The 21,708-nt window shown below is 40.3% G+C and overlaps 1 long non-coding RNA gene across 1 annotated transcript in view; it reads right to left on the bottom strand.

The window, feature by feature from the left end:
- Positions 1-982: 982 nt before the first annotated feature.
- LOC147023423 (uncharacterized) overlaps positions 983-21,708 on the bottom strand; it is a 33,427-nt gene continuing 12,701 nt past the window's right edge. Inside the window, exons 2-4 of the long non-coding RNA XR_015060174.1 lie at positions 20,230-20,297; positions 19,691-19,747; positions 983-1,475 (exon numbers count right to left, since the gene is read on the bottom strand). This is a non-coding gene — a long non-coding RNA (uncharacterized LOC147023423). The remainder of the gene's footprint in view (positions 1,476-19,690; positions 19,748-20,229; positions 20,298-21,708) is intronic.

Here is a 21,708-nt window from a genome sequence, read left to right as displayed (position 1 = left end):
TGGTGCCCGATGATGCGCTTGATGAAGGATAAATTAAATAAGGCCATTAATTATCTTCAAAAGGGGTGTTTTAATTAACCCAAACATCCAATTTTCACTCCTGCAATTCCTTTGAGCTTTCTTAGTTTGCATGTAAACTTTCAGGCTGCGAGGTTTCATGGTGTTGGAGTTATGGAGGAAACACACTGACACATATATATACACACACACACACACACACACACACACACACACACACACACACACACACACACACACACACACACACACACACACACACACACCACTGTTACAGATATTCATGACTGATCATGTAAACAGGGCCAAGAAGGTTTTATGGGGGTCTTGCAACCACTTTTACTACCAGAAGCATCTTGCCCCCACCTTATCTGATGCTAAAGTATTACTTTAACAATGGCAAGTGAAGGCATTTTTAATTTTATTTCTGGAACAAGAATAAGAAAAAAGTGAAAAGGTTTACATACAAGGAGTTAAATGAAAATAATGGATATTTTGGTATAAATCAGTATGGTATAAATCAGTCTTTTCAGTCAGTTAGTTTCAATCAGTCAGTATTTTCAAACTGTGCTCTGGTATGTAAGATCATTTATTACAAGTCGCATTTCATAGCCAAAAATTTAACCCTGGTCAGGTTGTTACTCCATCCCATTGAATTGCTTAAGCAGCTGTCAACTTAGACCTGAATTCAGGCTTTGATCTTGGCATTAACAGACAACCTCTGAGTCTTTTTGCAAACCACCTTGGAGTCTTGAATGTCGAGCAACAGTTAGCAGTCTGGACAGCAGGCCCAACATCTCCTCTGAAAGGAAGGTTTATTTACAATGGAATATCAAACCCGTGATACACCACTGTGAGAGTTTGAAGCATGGAATCAAACTCATTTGAGAGAATGCTCAGAGGAAAATATGTTACAAAGTAAATAATCCTGACCCCCCTTAAATAATATCAACAAAACAGACCATTTAAGAACAGAGAGCTTTGTTTGGGTATATATAAATTACAGTAAATCTGAGAACCAGTGATGACTTACCATGAACACACAAAACCATTCATTGTACAATAGATTTTCGTATTTCTTGGGAAACAAGCGATGCCAAAAAGTCACCCAATAAATTAACGCGTCAATAAATACAGGATGGCCACAATGTCTTGTTACACCTTGTAAAAATTGTGACATTGCCTTTTATCATATTGGCTGACAACACTGAAAGGTTTTCAAAGTTATATCACATACATTTGCCATACTCTCTTACTTTATTACACATTTTACAGTATCTGACACAATCCTTAAGTGTCTAGTGGATGCGTTTATGCTCCATCATTGTCATTTCAGAGAATAATGTTGCGTCATGTTCTGTGGACATTTCCCAGAACACTGACAACACAGACACCGACAACAATCCGTTGTTAGATGGTGTAATTGCTTGGACCACCCATTGTTACATTCACTCAATCTGAAAAAAAGAGGAAAAGGATATGAATTAACACTCTGTACACAAAGGCAATGTCAATTTTTACAAGGTATGACAAGACATCGTGGGCACCCTGTATAATGAATAATACGTTGGTGATGCTTCGTATAGTGTAGTGGCAAGGTTAATCATTATTAATTAATTTACATGTGAACTATTCGTGTACCTATCAGATACAAACATCCTCTATGAATAGGACAGATTGTTTAAAAAAAATGGGCCTTGATGACAACACATAGATGCACTAACAGAGAGATATTCAAGGTTTAAAAAAACGCTGTTTGAGAGATATTCAAGGTTGAAAAAAAACCTGCTATTTGAGGTATTCAAGGATTAAAAGAAATAAAAACGCTATTGGAGAGATATTCAAGGTTAAAAATTGTGCTATTCGAGAGATGTTCAAGGTTAAAATAAACAAGCTATTTGAGAGATATTCAAAGTTAAAATAAAAAACACTATCCAAGAGATATTCAAGGTAAAAGAAACCCCGCTATTCGAGGGATATTCAAGAAAAAAGCACTATTCGACAGATTTTCAAGCCTTAAAAAAATGTTATTCGAGAGATATGCAACATTAAAAAAAACGCTATTCAAGAGATATTCAAGGTTAAGGAAAACTCTATTGGAGAGATATTCAAGGTTTAAAAACAGCTGCTTTTTGAGGGATATTCAAGGTTAAAAAAACACGATTCGAGAGATATTCAAGGTTTAATACAACTGCTTTTCGAGACATATTCAAAGTTAAAAAAACGATATCCGAGAGATATTCAACGTAAAAAACCCCGCTATTCGAGAGATACTCAAGGTTTAAAAAATGCTATTCGAGAGATATTCAATGTTTAAAAACAACAACTGCTTTTCGAGAGATATTCAAGGTTAAAAAAAAACACGCTATTCGAGAGATGTTTGTTCAACATTAAAAAATGCTATTCAAGAGATATTCAACGTTAAAAAAAAACAAAACGCAGTTCAAGAGATATTCAAGGTTAAAAACAAAATGCTATTCTGGAGATATTCAAGATTTTAAAAAGACGCTATTCGAGAGATGTTCAAAGTTAAAAAAAACAAAAAACAAACAAACTGTTCAAAGTTTAAAAAAAGAAAACGCTATCCGAGAGATATTCAAGGTTAAGAAAAAACCCCTATTCGAGATATATTTAAAGTTTTTTTAAAAACCGCAATTTGAGAGGTAGTAAAGATTTAAAAAAATGCTGGCCATGTTATTTGAGGCAGTACACCTTGCAGCATAGGTCTTGTACCAACTGATTAAAATACCCTCTCCCATCATTTTTGGAATGGGTGAGGCTAATAAAACAACCTAGGGGTAGCACGACATCCTGTGGCGCCCATATACATGTTCAATGTATAAATTAGGACATTAATAAATACAGCATGGCTACAATATATTGTCACCCCTTGTAAAAATTGTGACATTACCTTTTATCATATTGGTTGACAACACTGAAAGGTTCTCAAAGTTATATCACATACATTTGCAGTATTGCTTTACTTTATTACACATTTTACAGCATATGACACAAGCCTTAAGTGTCTAGTGGATGCGTTTGTGATCCATCATTGTCCTGACAGAGAATAATGGTGTACCACCATGTTCTAACAGCTATTGGTCACTAGCTTTGACACCAATACAAATTTATATTATGGACTCTAAGCATCGAAAAGCTACATATATCGAAAAAAAACAGCTTCAAATGGAGCACCTCGCCACCAATATAGCATTGAAATTGCATCAGATGTGGAAATACATGGGAATTGTTGCTCCCAGCTTGCCGGCTCGATGACAGAAAATTGCATTTGCATTTTTGCCGTCTCCATCCCTACCCTGTTTAGAACCCCGTGCGGGCATGGAAAACTTGTGAATATTTATGATAATCCTCATTTTAGCAATATACATTGGAGGAAAAGCAAGGTCCTCTCAAAGGTACATTTTTTATCGCTACAAAAAATGGACATGATTTAACTGAAAATAGTCTGTGATGCCACCATTCAAATGTACTTTGGCCTGAGTTGATATGGTTGTGTTCCTGAAAAGTGACTTAAAACAAATCCATGTTTCCCATAAGAACCCATGTATAAAGGTGAGTTACATTCCTTTGGACCTAACTCTGGAATATTTTCGAGAGTAAAAGACAATATAGGTTGCTATACTCAAATAACTGATCAAATATAGCACTGGAGTATCAGGAAAAACCCAAATAGACACACATTGAGTCATTATGAGGAACCTGGCTAGGATTGGGGTTTCAGCTGCTACCTCTCTACCCTCAAACCCAAACATGTACATATTTAAATGATATTTCAATATAAAGTATAAATAACATGTACACTGAACAGAATATGTTTGTGAAGCTTGCTTATAGTGTAGTGGAAATATGGGGAAGAAGGGACAGGTTCATCTGCCTCTTCATCTGTGGATGTAGATTCTTGTGGCTTCTATTCCTGCTTCGGTTCGACCTGGAAGAATTCATCCAAAGACTGTTTGACTGACTTTCTTTTCTTCTGCTGGTAAAGGTCTTTGTAACAGTTAATGGCATCAGCCACCAGCCTCGCAAACTTTGGAACTGCAGTCTCTCCTCGGATCATCTTACATAGCCAAATAGCCACTGCTTCTTCGATAAGCTGAAAATCCTCTGACATTCGTTTTGTAGTTAACATTTACTGGGGTGGTGTTTTATTTTACAGGAATAACTTCTTCATCAGCTTGCTGAAACTGTTTACTCCACGACTCAAAAAAACAAGTTTGACACAACTTAAAATCCGCCTTCGAAACGTCATGACTTAACAGCGGAATGTCATTACTTCAAAGCAGGATGTTGCAACCTATTGTGAGTCTTTGTTCTCAACTTGATAAATGGCATTAAAGTGAAGCAACGTTAACCGGAGCGACATTATACGGGGCAACATGTATTTCAAACAATCCACAATTACACCCTTACTGTGATTTTCTTGTCCAGCAAATCTTTCTCGCGATGTTTCATCATCCATCCTGATACTCACAGAAGGCAAACCAACTATAAAGGTTGCCAGTTTTAAACAAACCCATGCTATTCACCCAACAAGATTAACAGACTGACAATCAGCGAATCCTTTGCATTTAAACACATTCCTCGTACTCATAATCATATACTCTATACAGGGTATTGGTTCCACCGAGGCAATTTATTGGCTCGGTTTGCAATCCTTGAAGGGGTGCTACTCCAATGCAGGAGACTGGAATGAGGTTGCAGAAATTTGGAATTTCTTCAGAATCCCAGCGATACTCTGCTGACTCTTAGTGAGGGAAACCGGGGGATCTTTAATGTCCACCAACAAATGCCAGCAGATGGGACACCCAGTTGATCATCCATCAGAGGGACGGCACAGACATTGACCTATCACCAACACATTCCTAGTTCTGGTTCATCAATTAAATGAGGAAATTAATGTTTGGATGAGGGCTAAATATTTATGTTTTTGAGGTAAGAGAATGGCATTCAGATACCATTGCGCCATGCATGGACCAAACCGAAACAGTGAATGGAGGGCAGACTGATAAAAGCAACGCCCATCTTAAGTCTCACAGCCCAACGCTACCATTAATCCAATTCTGTAGGTTGTAGGTAGTAGGTTGTAGACAGCAATCGCTCATGGTTTGTCCTTGCGCTTTATGGATCGTCATACCAAAACTTGACTGAATCGGGAATTGATTTTTTAATAAATTTTTTCGTTGCCCGATTTGAATGAAACTTGATACTGCACACCGCAGGCAGATGGTGAGTAAGGTGGCCCTAAAATTTTTGTGCTATCATGTACCGTTTTGGCTGTATTACAGGAACATACATACATACAAGCTGGTAGGCGACATGGGTGGTCGCTAGACCAAGGCGAATTTGAAATATGTAGACAAGAGAACACATCAGATGGCATTTTTGCCGTTCGTTGTTCCATATAGGAACATGACGAGCAACTGTCCATTCATAATTTGTGTTAGATTCCCTAACCCCATGTTCGGGAATCCAAATGCGAATAATGGGGTGAAAGCATATAGTAATATATAATTGCATACTCGTTGTGGGGGAAATTGTAACAAATAATTTGAAATTATTGTAAATTGTAACAAATGGAGTTTTAGAAATGTAACTGTTATGCTACAAATTGAATTGGCTGTCATATCTGGCCAAAAGACTTTTGCCCTAAATGTTAAGAAATGTGTTGGTCTGGAGCAGAATGACCGAGCTGATAACAAACGAACCTTTGCTTAGAAATGTATGAAGTGGCTTTTTGTCTAAAGGACACGTCTGCAGTCTGGGTTGATAGCCCCCACCACTCTCTCATGAAAGTATAAAATGCTTTGAAATGTAAAATTGTTTCAGTGCAAGTACCTGAGAAAGTATTAGAATCTCAGTGGCTTGTACTCCTTGGAACTGACCAAGTACCAAGTTAGATTAAAACTCTCTGATGTAATGTGGAAGTGAATTGAATCGGGTTGGTCTAACTGTTAACTAAAGTAAGAATAAATGAAATAGAACCAAATAATATTGCAATCAATGGGGATTCTTAAGTTCATTGTACAAGGGTGAGAAGTGTATGGTGTATAATTAGAAAATAAATTGTTTCACAAGGAAGGACTTGTGTGGACATCAGTTTTATCAGTGTCGATAGGGTTTTATGCAGGATTTATAACCAAATCTGAAAACTGTAAACTCTGGCTGAAGTCAAATAGGATTCTACAAATCGGCCAGTTAGAATCCTTCAGGAGGGCAATGATCACAATGTGGGTAAGAAAAATCCACATCACTAGTCATACAGTTTTTGACGGATCGGGCTGAAAATTTGTGACAAAGAGGTTGATTAAAGTGCGCATAAAAGCGCAGAAGCCGATTTTTGAAAAAAAAAATATATTTTTCGGATTTTTTCAAAAATTTCAAAGTCCCGTTGCTAGGCAACGGTGGCGTCCATAGCAACGGTGCTCAAAAGCATACAACTAGATCCTGGTATGAACCTACCAGTCAAGTTTCATCAAAATTGGTTGACTCCTCTGGCCTCCAGAGCTGTCCATTACATACATACAGACAGACAGACAGAAAACCTGAGAATAAGGGTCGTCTAGCGACCACCCAATATACATACATACATATATATATATATATATATCTTCTTCTTCTTCTTTCGGCTGCTCCCATTAGGGGTCGCCACAGCGGATCATCCGTATGATCCGCATCGTGATTTGGCACATGTTTTACGTCGGATGCCCTTCCTGACGCAACCCTGGTCGCCTCTTACGACACAGGGATATGGTACACCTATTTTAACCGGGGTATACACCGGCCCAGTACACTGGTACTCACTTCGCCGACCTCGGAAGGATGACAGCCTGAGTCAACCCCCTGGTGTATTAATTCAGTGGCCCAACGGGGCTTGAACTCAGGACCTTTTGGATCCCAAGCCGCTGCCCTAACCACTGTGCCAACACCAGGTATATATATATATATATATATATATATATATATATATATATATATATATATATATATATATATATATATATATATATATATATATATATATATATATATAAAAGTTTTAGTAAAATATAGATAGATAGATATGTGCATATATCTATCAGCTTCCCATCTTTCAGTTCACCTCTCATCTCAAACCCCTCTCCCAATGCCTCATCCCCTGTCCCTAACTGTTTGGACTCAAACATCTGAGGCCTCTGCTTCAAATTGACAGATCTCTCAATCCAGGCTGCCGCTGATAAACCGGACATCATCTGTTTAACAGAATCCTTCTTACTGTAGGATATCCCCGACTCCTTTGTGGCTCTCCCTGGCTGTTGTCTCCTCCAATTTGATAGGCTTGAACCCAACCCAGGCAACAGGGTCGCACTTTACATCAATAACACAATTTGTCACTGGCCATGTACTGAACTTTCACCATCCAACAAGCAGGAGTACCTTTGGCTGCGATTTTCTCTCCACTCCCACCTCTTGTCTTTCTGCTATACCATCCTCCAAACAGTGACTCCTCCATCTACATCTCTCTCAGACAAAAGGGACCAATTTTTAACCATTCATCCCAACTTTCTCTTCATCATATGAGGTGATTTGAAATGCCACCGTGTCACCTTGATTTCAAATGTCACCATTTCAAATGTTGGCTGGGTGTTGGCACCTCTTTCACCAGCCATGACACTTCAGCAAAGGACTTCTTTGACTCCATGGGACTGACTCAATCTGTGAACTTTCTGACCCGGATTTCTCCCAATGGCAAACCCTCCCTTTTGGACTTGGTGATGGCAACATCCCCCGAAAACATCTCCTGCTTTTCATCTGCTCCAATTGGTAAATTTAATCATATGCTTGTGAGATTCAACATCTCTCTGGCTATTGTCAGTGCTGCCTGAGTGCTGTCAAGTAAGGCAGTTCACTCAGGCAGATCGGCAGGGACTGCAAGCTGCCATCTCGCCTCAGGACTGGTCTCCTATATTTATGACAAGTGATATCACTTCAGCCTGGGAATTCTTCCACAGAATATCTATCTCTCTATCTCTCTCTATCTCTCTCTATCTCTCTCTATCTCTCTCTATCTATCTCTCTCTATCTCTCTCTATCTCTCTCTATCTCTCTCTATCTCTCTCTATCTCTCTCTCTCTCTCTTATGCACAGATCCATCCCATCTTACCTCGAGTTATCATATCCATCCTCCTGCTCATGGTACACTGAATCCTGTGATGATGCAGTTGTCTTTCAACAACTTGCCTTCTCTTCCTGGAAGGCAAACCCGACCGAAGGCAATCTCTCATCATTCCACAAAATCCACAACAAGGGTGTCCATGCTCAGTCGAGCCACAAAACAACATCTGTCCAACCTCAATATTGAACTTTCAAAATTGTCTCCTTCATCTAAAACCTGGCAGAGCCTTGTTAAGTCTGTCTCTGGAGTATACTTCCCCTCCATCCCTTCCCTCACTTCAAATGGCACCACAACCGACTCTGTTTGTAAGGCTGAATGCTTCAACTCTGTGTTTACTTCCAAATTTTGTATCTCCAACCCCTCACTCTCTGCACCCACCCAACACAGTTGCACCCAACTGCTTCTGGACTCTGTATTTTTCACCTGAGAAGGTGGAGAAGTTTCTAGCAACCCTTGTCTCCGATTATGCAATTGGACCGGACGGCATCAGCTCATGTGTCCTGAAAACCTGCTCTGCTGCTCTTGCACATCCTCTTTTGCTCTTTTCACCCTATAATGTTCCCGAGGTCATCTTCCATCTGCTTGGAAATCAGGCAAAATCACAACATCACAAAAACAAGGTGCAAACACGGATCCCCTTAATGACAGACCAATCACCTTACTTCCAATCATCAGCAAGGTCATGGAATCCATCATTGCAGTTGACATAAAATATTACGTCTCCTCCAACGGCCTCATCGCAGATCATCAATTTGGACTCACACTAGGTCACTTGTAACAGTTGTAACACTCTTCCTTGTAACAGCCTATTCCCTTCATGAGCAGAGGACCTTCCCTACAGGCGAGCTTGTTCCAAGCATGCAACACGTTCTTCTGACTCATGCCTTTATTTGGGTGATGTATAAACAACTGACAGCTCTGTGCAGGCAAAAAAACAACAACCCGGTTACGTGCATGAAGCAAAAACATACCAACTGCTTAAAACTCAAAACACCTCACTGCACTGGAAAACGTGGGGACAGGAATACTGTACTGTGAATGGTGGAGACTTGTAATACTCTCAACCCCCACCCCACCCCCAAGAGGTGGCGCTACATAACACACATTTATATCGAGAATTTGGTCTACTCCCTAAACCCCCACCCCGCAAGACCACCGGCAAAGATAAAAACACCCCTACACATTATTTGGGGTTATGCTGATCCTATGTCGCAAGTCTGGATGTAATCATCCCAGGAGGAGTAATGTGACAAACAAACACACAAACACCGGTCTGTGAATTTATAGCAAGGAATCTGATCTGGATAGAATCACACGCTGGTTAAACACTTGTAATATGTCTTTCCTCCCATCTAGGGCCATCTGGCAAACCCTTCCATCTACTTTCTTAACCTCTGGCGGAAGTTCACTCACTCAAACTCTTGAGTCTCACTATCAGTCATGATCTTTCTTGAGCAAACCACATTTCTAAGTTGGCCTCCAAAGCCAGTCGCCAACTGGGCATCCTCCATCATGCAAAGTCCTTTATTGGCACACTTGAGGTGTTAGGCCTTATCCACCAACAACGCCTTCATCCACAGTTTGATGGAGTACTCAGCCGTAGCTTAATGAAGCTTTCCTCTCTGGGCTGCCCCCCCCCCACCCCACCGCCTCACATCTTGCTCAGCATACTATGGAAACCAAGCCCTTTGAGATAATTGGAACCGCCCACAATGTAGCCGAGTCGATGGGTCCATCACTTTCCCATCACAGACAGGTCGGTGGTCTCTCTGTCTTATTCCACCTCCTTTCTGATGTTGCACCCTCTGCTCTTCCCATGCTTTATTCTCCCCACCCATCCAAGTCTCCCTCTATTTTGTCCCTCAGCCCTTCTGTTGGAGTCCCCCTCTTTCTTTCTGCTGTTTCTTTTGTTCTGTTGTGTCTTGATCTGCTCTGTGTTCTAGCTCCTCCACGAGCCTCCACTTTGTATACAAATTTACAAAATGGACATATGGGATTTCAATCGAGATTACAAGCATCATAAGCCTTGGGCTTAGATTTGAAGGATAAACAGACCAACACTAAATGAACTGGAAGGGCACTCGGTTGAGCGCATACCTCCACCACCTAATGCTTGATCCACAAGAATATATCGGGCCAAATACATTTTTGAAATATCATGCTAAACAATAGTTTTTGGGTCGATCTCTCAATGGTGAACAATCACATGAAAAATTAAATAACTCTTATATCCAGATCGGGATTCGGATCTCCACCAAACTTTAGTCAATTCTTCCTTGTCGCACTCCCAACAGGTTCACCAAGTTTTGTCCGAATCCGTCGACAACTTTTTTTAAGATATCGTGCTATATATCATTTTTAGACCCATCTCTCAATGGTGAAGAATCACTTGAAAATTCTAGTAGTCGGATCCGGATCCAGATCTTGACCAAAAGCTAATCAGTTCGTTCTTTTCACACACCCAACCTGCCCACCAAATTTCATCCAGATCCGTCCTCAACTTTTTGAGACATCCTGCACACAAACAAACAGGCAGACAGAAAGGGGTGAAAACATCACCTCCTTCACCTTCGGTGGTAGAGGTAATGATCATGATGCAAGCTTTGCTGAACAAACACATTTTACTTTGCCTCTGTTGTAATTGTGAAAATTAACTTGTACTCTTTTGTGACATGTAGAATACAGGTTTCCCACACATTTACTAGATAATATCCAGAGGCTATGTATTCTTTCCAACCATTTAACTTGCACTTAACATCACTGTTGTTTTCGTTTATACGTTAAATGAACGGTATCCTATTTAAAACAAACTTTCGAGTTATGGGCTCAATAAACATAGCTTTATGGGGCTGCTGGGAGTCTTTATAAGGCAAATGGTAATACTTGAATGATAAACAATTTAGATAATCCTGAAGTTGACCAAAAGAGTGGCAAATGATACCCATGATAACCCAATTACCATTGTGGACATTTTCTACGAACAAGTAAACGTAGACAGGACAAACAAAATGGTGTTTTAACGCAGAAATTTGCCTGAATGGCCAAGGCATTCAACTGAAGCCACGCCAGTAAAGTAAAACTGCAATTCATTAATGGCTTTACTGAACCACGGCCAAGTCTTGTTTGAAATATTCCTGGGGATAATCAACCTCAACATTGCTCATGGCATTTCCATGAGTATCCATTTCTTCAAAATAGTAACTGTCAACTCATCTCGACTTGAATAACCTATTTGGCTCCCAAAACAAGCTCCTCCTTGACAAGATCAAAACTATAGCGAAGTCAATGGCACGCTATCGCAAACCCCAAAAATCTAATTTTGAGTTAAAAATTATATTTTCCATTTTGACCCCAGTGACCTGAAGTTCCCAACCACCTGGGGCATGAATGGTCAAATCCAAAAAAATCATAACATATTTTGTGTGGCCCCCAATGTTGATCACACATACAGTGCCTATAGAAAGTCTACACCCCCTTTCAAAATTTTCACCTTTTGTTGCCTTATAGCCTGGAATTAAATTTCAATAAACCAGACATTTTCCACCTTTATTTACACACAGTAACCTACAACTTCCAAGTGAAAAACAAATTCCACAAATTTCAGAAAGTTAATAAAAAATACAAAACTAGAATATCTTGGTTGGATAAGTGTCCCTTTTACAGCTTTCATTGAAGAAATCTCTCTTTCCCTTCCAAGAGGACTAAAACTGGGTCCTACAGTTGTTTCTGTTAACCACATGGGAATAGTTCAACGTCGAGTGGCCAATTTCAGCTCTTGTGACATCTATCTTTAACCTAAAACACGTATAGAAATCCTAAACCATGCTGAAGTTGAACCAACACATGACGTAGTTAAAGACAGCTGTAATGCAGTTCAGGTCACAGAAGTAAATCAAAGCAAACATAAGGTACAGTTTGTGGACAGCCTCCTACAATATATGGATGTTCATGACAACCTACAATCTCTCTACCAACAAAAATTCCAAGAAGCTCTTAGAAAACACTCCATTACATTGAGCAAAGGCATTCAACTCACAAGGGCAAATTACAACAAGATGACGTCGGGTTCTATGATGTTATCAAACAAAGAATTATCACCATTGATTGCACCCCCATCAGGATTTCCCTACACCGCATACCACCAAGTCAATGGCAAGAGGTCAGGGATTACCTGTGAAAGTCTTTGGAAAAAGGTGTCATCCGAGAGTTATCCAGTCCTTATGCATCTCCTGTCCTGCTTGTAATGAAGGGAACTAAGCTGAGGGTCTGCTTTGATGACGGAGCGTTAAATAATAAAACCGGGAAAGATGATTATCCACTTCCAAGGACTTTCCTCAAAGGGGCAAAATACTTTTGCAGTTAAGATCTTGTGCATGGTTTCAATCAAATTGCAGTCTCAGAAAAAGATATTGAAAAGACAGCCTCCAGTCAGCACATGTGGACTATGAATATCTTCGCATGGCATTTGGTTTAACTAGAGCACAAGCTACCTTCATGCGGCTTATGGACATGATCTTTGGCAATAAAAATTTCCGAACTCTGCTTATCTATCTTGATAATATCCTCATTTTTGGCACATGATTTGAAGAAACTTTCGAAAGATAACACCTGGTTTTGACAAGATTAATGACATTCAATCTGAAAGTGAATCCAGAGAAATGCAACATGTTTAAGGAGAAGCTAAGATACCTTGGGCACGTCTCTCAAGAAGGAATATCTCCTGACCTGGAAAAGATCCAGTCAATCACTGAATGGGTTGTCCCAAAAACAGAAACAGTACCAAGAGGTTTTTTGTTCTGCTTAGCTGGATATTATCGCAAATTGGTTGTATCATTTTTAAGTTTGGCAGCCTCCCAACTGCAAGGTAGAACGTCGGGAAAGAAAGGCAAGAGAAAAGTTAAAATGGGACGTGGTATGAAAGCTTGGGATAGTTCTTGTGATGAGGCATTTCAAGAGCTGAAATACAGATTTACCATGACACCTGGCTTGGGAGATATTAACTTTAGGAGACCATATATATTGGAGGTCGACGCTAGTCACTACGGTCTGGGAGTTGTGTTATCAAAAGACCAAGAAACAGGAAAAGTTTTTTTTGAGCTTTGCGAGCCGATCTCCACGACCAGGTGAGAGAAATATGGACAACCACAGTAGTATGAAGTTGGAACTTGTAGCATTAAAGTGGGCTGTCAGAAAAAGGCAGACATTTTATTGTTGGATCTGATTGTACTGTCTCCAGTCTACAGGAACAATCACCCACAAAGCTACATTGAGACCAATGTGAAACTGGATGACACTGAAACCAGATGAATTGGAGAACTGGCCCAATTCAACCTCATTATCTGACACAGGTCTGGAAAGAAGAACAGAAATGCTGAATCACTTGAGTAGGAAAGTGGAGCATACCACAGAAACAGCTCATCTACAGACTGCACTTGTCAGGAATGTGGAATTGCTGCTTGCTGAATCCACTGGTCTGCATGTTGAGAGTACAGGTTCTGCAAGACAGGGTAGTTATGTACATGGAACCCTAAGCAGCAACTCCATTACCCAACACACACATCCCATCTGTGTCCAAAGCGAAATGGAAAAGCTCCAACAGCAATAGGAAGGTTATTTAAGGAAATCATCATCAATCATCATAATCATCACCATGAGGCAACTAAAGAAGGAATGCAAGACGTCTTACATATATTGGAAACAGGATCGGTATCCATACAAATAAGCTTAATTGACAGAAGACCCAAACACACGTAAGCTGGTCGTGTTAGAAAAACATGGATCTGCACAATATAATTCTTCATAAAAAAATCACTTAAGACAGAAAGACCATCTCACAGGTAATATTCCCACAGAAACTGCTCTCCAGGGTCCTGAAATGCAGCCATGATGAGAGTGGACACGCAAGCAGAGAAAGGACCTATTCAATTCTAAGAACAAGATGTTTCTGGCTGTACATTGCCAAATATTTAAAGGACTATTTTGCCAAGTGTGAGTATTGTCTACTAGGGAAACGTGGTATTTCGGTAAAACCATATTTTGGCTCCATTATTGCAAAACGACCGCTGGAGATACAGTACTGGGAATGGATTTCACAATGCTAGAAAAGGGCAGCCATGGAGTCGAAAATATCATTGTACTAACTGATGTGTATTCAAAATATACACAAGCATTTCCCACAAGAGACCAAATGGCCAAGACAGTGACAAATAATGAAGACAATGCACAATGTGAGTGCTTCAATCGAACATTGCCCAACATGCTAAGGATGCTGCCAACTCATTAGGAAAAAAAAAAATGTCCCGAACTGCTTCTGGAATTCATCTATGCCTGCAATTGCATACCACATGCCACTACAAAGTATTCACACCTCTATTTTTCGGGGAACATCCAAAGATACCTGTTGATCTCATAATTGGAAATGAAGTAGAACGAGATGTGGAAGAAGAGTGGATTACTGAGCGCTATGAGAGGCTACAGACAACAGTCCAACAAGCTCGTCAAAGAACAGAAGAGGCTGCTCTGAAGAGACAAACCACCATGAACAAAGATACCTGGGTCAAGGAGGACTCAGGGTTACACGATGAAGGTTGTAACAGCTTAATTTGCCCCTCTTTCCAAAGGGGTTTTCTGCCTTGGGTGAAATCCAGGTTAAAATAGCTTGTCGTGGCATTTTTCCAAGGCTGCTTCGAACAACAAAAGTAATGACAACAATAATAATAGCACAATATCAACGATATTACAAAACAATATTAATACTAATAATATCCCGCCTCCCCAAGTAGCTTTCTCTCGTTGAACAAATGCCGTGTTAAGGTGTATAAATAGCTTATCGTGGAGTCTGGTGAGGCACACCTACCGGAAGTAAAAATAAACACGCATGATTACTTTTTTAAACAGTCGCTGTTGTTGTTAATAATAACAAGGAAAAAAGACATAAAATGTCATCGCCCCAATTGTTTTAGTAATTTTGCTGGATGGAGTTCAAGGGCTAGCCCATATTTATTTGCAACTAAAATGTTCGCCAGTCAACCAGTCGGCCATCTTTGATCAGATCGCAAAATAAAGTGAGGGGGATATTTATGTCATCATGTACTGCACTTGTACCAAGTTTGAACAAAATCTGGCCATGCATGTATGAGAAATGGTTGAGGACGTGTTCAACATTGGGTTTTTTGGCAACTAAAATGGCTGCCAGTCGGCCATCTTAGATCTGATCTCGAAAAAACATAATGTGCCTATGTAAGCTATCATTCCTTATCTGTGTGCCAAGTTTGAACAACATCGGTAAATGCATGTCCAAGAAATGGTTGAGGACGTGTTCGATATCGGGTATTTTTACAGCCAAAATGGCCACCAATCTACCATTCAGCCATCCTTGATCAGAGCGTAAAATAACTTCAGTTACACATATGCGCCATTATGTGCTGTGCTTCTGCCAAGCTTGAACAAAATTGGACCATGCATGTCTGAGAAATGGTTGGGGCCACGTTTAAGTAACAAAATGGCCGCCAGTCAACCATCTTGCATCTGATCTCGAAAAAATATGGTGTGCAAAGCAATCATTCTTTATCTGTGTGCCAAGTTTGAACAAGATCGGTAAATGCATGTGTGAGAAATGGATGCGGATGCATGCACGCACACAAAAATTGAGTCCAAATCCATCAGCCCCCATTTCGGACTAAGTCCAATGGGGGCTAATAATAATATAAACAATCGTCATCGTACAGGGTGGCAATAAAGTCTGGAAACCAATGCGAATATACATTATAAATAGTTTATTGACATTACATTACAACACATGATATGTTAAATAACATTACATGACATGTTCAATGTGTTGTCCCTCATGAGAAATGCACAGTTAAATGCGGCGCATTCATGTCGCATTTCCATCAATCCCTGCACATGCATCTGTGATGCATTGCCTCCGATGTTTCGTGCGTCATTTTCACTGAATAAACCTGCACCTTCAGCATACGCCAGAATGACGACTATCCATCGATATGACCAGCCCTCGTGTCCACTCAGCAGTATCACCTCAACACATTCGTTTTTTGTCAAGGACATCTTCAAACTAACAGAATGACACAACATTATCTATGTTTCCAGACGTTATGGCCACCCTGTACTAACTGGTCAGGGAGCAGTCACTCTTAAGTTTCAAACATCATCACCTGGAGGAAGTTTTCTCAAGAGGAATGATAATTGGCAATGGAGCCGACGACAGGAAAATGTCAGCCATCATATTGATCCATAAATCAACCTTAGGAAATATCATAATGAACTTAAAGAGCACAGGAAACAACACCTGACCATGGATTTGGCAGATCATTGAAAAATCACCTGAAGAGGGAAAAGAATCCAACAACTTATTGTTCTTCATTACAGACACTAGTACGTGCAAAAAAAAAATAAAATAAAAAAAAATAAAAAAAAAAAACTTTCAAACCGCGAGCCAGAAACAACAACCACACAGGCCGTTCCTTTGCTCTCGCATGCCCATACGTACGTGGCCATACGTGCGTGCCCGTACATGCAAACCCCCCAAAAAAACTTTCAAACCGTGAGTCAGAAACAACCACACAGGCCGTTCCTTCGCTCTCGCGTGCCTGTATGTGCGTGGCCGTGGGTGCACACCCCCCCCAAAAAAAAACTTAAAAAAAAACTTTCAAACCATGAGCCAGAAACGACACAGGCCGTTCCTTCGCTCCCGCGTGCCTGCCCAAACTCCACTCCCCCCCTCCCCCCCCAAAAAAAACTTTCAAACAACCACACAGACCGTTCCTTCACTCATAAACGACGACTGGATTGGGGCATTGTGTTTATCTATAAATGCGCAGAAGAAAATGAGAAATTATTAGAATACATTAAGTCATCACTATGCGGAAGTGGTGCGTGCCTGTACGGAATGTTCACATGCATTCCACGAATTATCGCTTGCATTGAAGTAACAACTGCTGTGATACACACACAGAGTTCATTAAAATCAAAATTAAAATCAAGTTTACCTCCCTGTCTTTGTTTGCCATGACATTCGCTGCCATTGATCATTGCTACTCGTACGCCACGGTAACTAAGGCACCGATCCCCATCATAACCGGCACGGCACGTGACGTCATCGTCGGCTGGCTGCGCACTAGCCTACGCAGCAACGTGTCCTTTCATTGGTTGGTAAATAAATGGCCATAACTTGGGAAGCACTTGTCCGATTAATATCAAACCATGAAAAGGCACATACTCAGGGCCCCAGTAATATACCTGGCAAGTTTCAATTAGATCTCGACAACCAGTGGTTGTCGAGAAACAGCGGTCGCAGACACACAGACACACAGACACATATTGCTGGAATTATAGATAGATAACTCTTCAGCCATATCAAACCTCCATAATATGATAAAAGACTGGATGATCATGGAGACATCAAGCAAGTCATTCCATGGAATACATTAAAAGAACAACTGTTCAACAACAACAAATTCAAATAAATACATCCCTTCACAGTATACTCAACAGCCTTTAACCGCAGTGGTGTCACCAATGCACAGCATCACATTGTAGGGTGCAACAAACTATCCAGAGCCATCAATCTCTTTTGTGAATGCATTTTTTTTTTCAGAGATTCAACAATAAACTGAGTCTGCCCCAAGTACCATTAATTACTATGGTAAGGTTATGCCTGCTGCTGCAGTGCCCTCATAGTTTTAAGCAACAATTTAGGATTCAGTCAGGATACGGGTACGTAATCGCTAACTTTATTCAAACATGGGTTGGCAAGATAATTCAGAGGTAACAAACTTTCATTTGAACTATCTAGTCTGGGTTTGATTCTTGACACAACTATACACTGTTAGAATGGTGCTTCACAGGCAACATGTTGGATCAAGAAGTGCATCATCAGTCAGTTAGGACATGAAACTTGGTACCAATCTACCATCATCGATTGCCGGTGGATGTTAAAAAAAATCCACAGTATCTTTTTATGAATAGTGGATGAGTTCCTGCCAACACCCTGAACAAATTGCAAATTCCAGTCTTCATCTACAGCAGCCTCACTGCATCAGTGGCATCACCCCACTGCCTCAATTTATGCAACCAGCAACCACGTTCTGCACAAGAATTAATTATTTCAAAGGTATCCAGGGATTTGTAGATCTGGAAACAGGTGAGTTCACATGCATTGTTTTCAAGTCTGGTAAAAGGCTCGGTGGGATGTGTTGGAACAATAACTACAGGCTTGACAAAAAGGAATCTTCTAGTGCAGAAGATCCACAAAAGGAATGCCTTTCCACTCAAATGCCATTCCAGCTTCATTCTAATAATAACAACAACAAATTGAATACAAAACATTCCTTCAGACGAAACTCAACAGCAGACAATATACAGCTTCAAAAAAAACAATGTTAAATGCTCTCGATATATAACGGCAGATGTATACAACTGTTCAAACAAAGCCAGCTTTTGTTGAACGAGGCGTACGAACACTTCGTTCAGATGACAGTTTCACTACAAGGCTATAAGTTATATGTAAGATATTTTTTTTTGAATGATGTTATATTCAAATATATCACTCTCGAGTAAAGAAAAAGAGATTTTGGTCAACTGGTAAAGACTTGTTTCCTTCAACAGCAATTGGTGTGGGTTCAATTCCCATGGCTGCTCAGTCTCACCAACCTGCCATTGGCAAGCGTGGCGAGTATGCCACACACCCCTCAACACTAGTTGAAGGAAACCTTTGTATTGCAGCAGACAGAAACAGCCTCGTTGATTTTTAAAGTAAAAATAAAATTGTGGTTTAGCTGGAATTTTTACAGCTCAAACTCGAGTTCCACAGTAGAATTCCTCCTCAATGTAAATTTCCTACATCACATACAAGTGGAGCTTGAGGTATAAGCCGGATAGCGTAGAGGTCTATGCATTTGCCTTTGCATGGTCTAAACCTGGGTTTGAATATCGAGCCAGCTATAAACGGTCACGCTGCTGTTACAAATGCAGGGCAAGGTGTTATCCCCTGGATGGACCTTAAGTCCGTATGCCAGCATCAGTTGTTGGTGGAGAGTACGAGTTATCGCCAGAACCCTGAACAAATTGCATCCTGTCACCTGCAGTCAGGCATGGCCAGCCTGTTCGTTAAAGACTCGAGTCAAAAACGTTCCACGGCCGACTGCAAAAGGTGGAATAATTAGGGGCCCTTAATTTTTGGATGTAAATTGAATAAGTTTAGCCAAGAATAGAAATTGTTGGAGGGATTTGGTATCAGCCATATGTGTTTTTGGACTTGAAGTGGATATATAAGTAATTAACTAATGAGTAGACATACATTAACTGCATCTGTTTTGAAATATAATGGCCAAAGTTAAAGGCAGTGAAAGGAATTTAGGACGAACTCTTGACATCATTAATATCTCCTCCAATTTTATCATAGTTATTTCATAAACCCTTATATAATGTATAAAGCTCATTCTAACCACTGGCTCACTGACTGATATTAAAGATCAGTACCTTCCGGGTGATGTAGAAATCTGAAATTGTGTGCCGATGGACATCAAAGCCGATATACTGGGAAAAATCACAGAACTGTCAGACAACATCCGTAAATGAAAATATAAATAAATGAAAAAAATTAATGTAGGTGAGCGACTCGAGACAATGGGGAAGCATGGTAATTTTGTGTGCCGACGGACAACGAAACCGATACACCAGGAAAAGTTACAGAACCATTGGAAAGCATCCGTAAATTAAAATATAAATAAATGAAAAAAAAAGAAAATAAATAATTGAAAAATCAAATGCAGGAGAGTGACCTGAGAATGAGGAAGCATGGTTCGTTATTGCTTAAAATGTGTAAGCACACCCCACTAGAAATAAATATACTGTTTATCACACAGTAGAGTCTTAACTAACCATCATTTGACAAAAGTGAAAGTTCATTCAAAGTTCAAATGTCAGGTGAACAAGCACAATAAAGCACTCTAGAGATAAGCTCTTTTATGCAAAAGCAGTAAGTCTATTTCAAACACTGGAATTATTTGGTTTCTCACCCAGGAAGGATAGCATTTGAGACGCGTATGTCGAGTCCTTTCACTAGAGGCTGAGAAGTATCATTAACCTGTCCAAGTACACATGGTAAAGTGTTAATGCATGCATTTCCACATTGCCCTTCAGCAGATTCCCCAAGAGACGTCATAATGATGTATCCATTTAATACATTCAACGCTGTGTGGTAGAGATTGATCAGCAGCTTACATTTGGGAATGAGACACAAACACTTTCATGATGTTACACTACTGACTATACATGGAAATGTGACAGTAAATTTCTTGGCCGCAAAAAGAAGGAACACATGATGTTGCTCAATTTAGCCAAAAGTGACAACCCATAAGATGTACGACCTATTTTGACTTCTACAACTGCCACAGTGCAGCCATGTAATCTTTTTTACAGGATCCAAGGCTCGTAGTGGGGCTGCCACTCACAGAGCTTACACTAATGGACATACAGACGAATGCACGAGACATAACACAGGACTGGAAGACGAGAAAAACAACCACTGAGCTCGTAGGAAGTTCTGTCATTTCCAGGAGCACTCTGAGAACCAGTATCATACTCACCTGGAATTGAGGCCGTTGCACAAGAATAAGTTCATGTTGCGGGGGTCGCTAATCGACTGCGAACACCAACACTTTAACCACATGACCCAGTGTCCTCCGTCTGACGACCATTTTACTGGGGAACACGCAGTCTCCTTTTCGGGAAATCACGCCCTTGATGCGTACTTGCGTTAAACTTACCGTATCAGGTGCAGCCGAGCGGAGCTGCCAAGTACGCACCAGCTAATAAGCAGATTATTTGGGTATAACTTCCCGACTCAGCTAATGTGCAGACCATACTGGACCAATGATGGAAAAGACGAAAACGAGCTGGGTACATTTATAACTAGAAGGGCACTCAGTAGAGCGCATACCTCCACTACACAATAACTGATCCACGCGTACATATCGGACCCAATACATTTTTGAAATATCATGCCATATATCGTTTCTGGCTCTATCTCTCAATGGTGAAGAATAACTTTATGAATGAAATAGTTCTCGTATCCAGATCCGGATTCGGATCTTCATCAAAATCGAATCAATTCTTCCTTGCCACACACCCAACCTGTCCACCAAGTTTCGTCTGAACCCATCCACAACTTTTTGAGATATCGTGCTTTATATCGTTTTTGGTTCAATCTCTTAATGGTGAAGAATCACTTTTTAAAATTATCGTAGCCGGATCCAGATCTGTATCGTCATCAAAATCTAAAAAGTTCATCCTTGTCACACACACCGAAACTGTCCACAAAATTTCATCCGGATCCGTCCACAACTTTTTGAGATATCCTGCACACAAACAAACAGACAAACATTGAGAAAGGGGTGAAAACATAATCTCCTTCACCTTCGGTGGCAGAGGTAACATAGATGTTTATTACAACAAGGTGAGGAAAATTATGTGGCACAATAATTATGTACAGCAGG

This window comes from Eptatretus burgeri, chromosome 7, assembly GCF_056783735.1.
Source record: "Eptatretus burgeri isolate ZD-2024b chromosome 7, Ebu_testis_v1, whole genome shotgun sequence".
NCBI classification, from domain to species: Eukaryota; Metazoa; Chordata; class Myxini; order Myxiniformes; family Myxinidae; genus Eptatretus; species Eptatretus burgeri.
The sequence above is the reverse complement of the archived record's forward strand: the minus strand, read 5'-3'. Positions and strand labels throughout refer to the sequence as shown.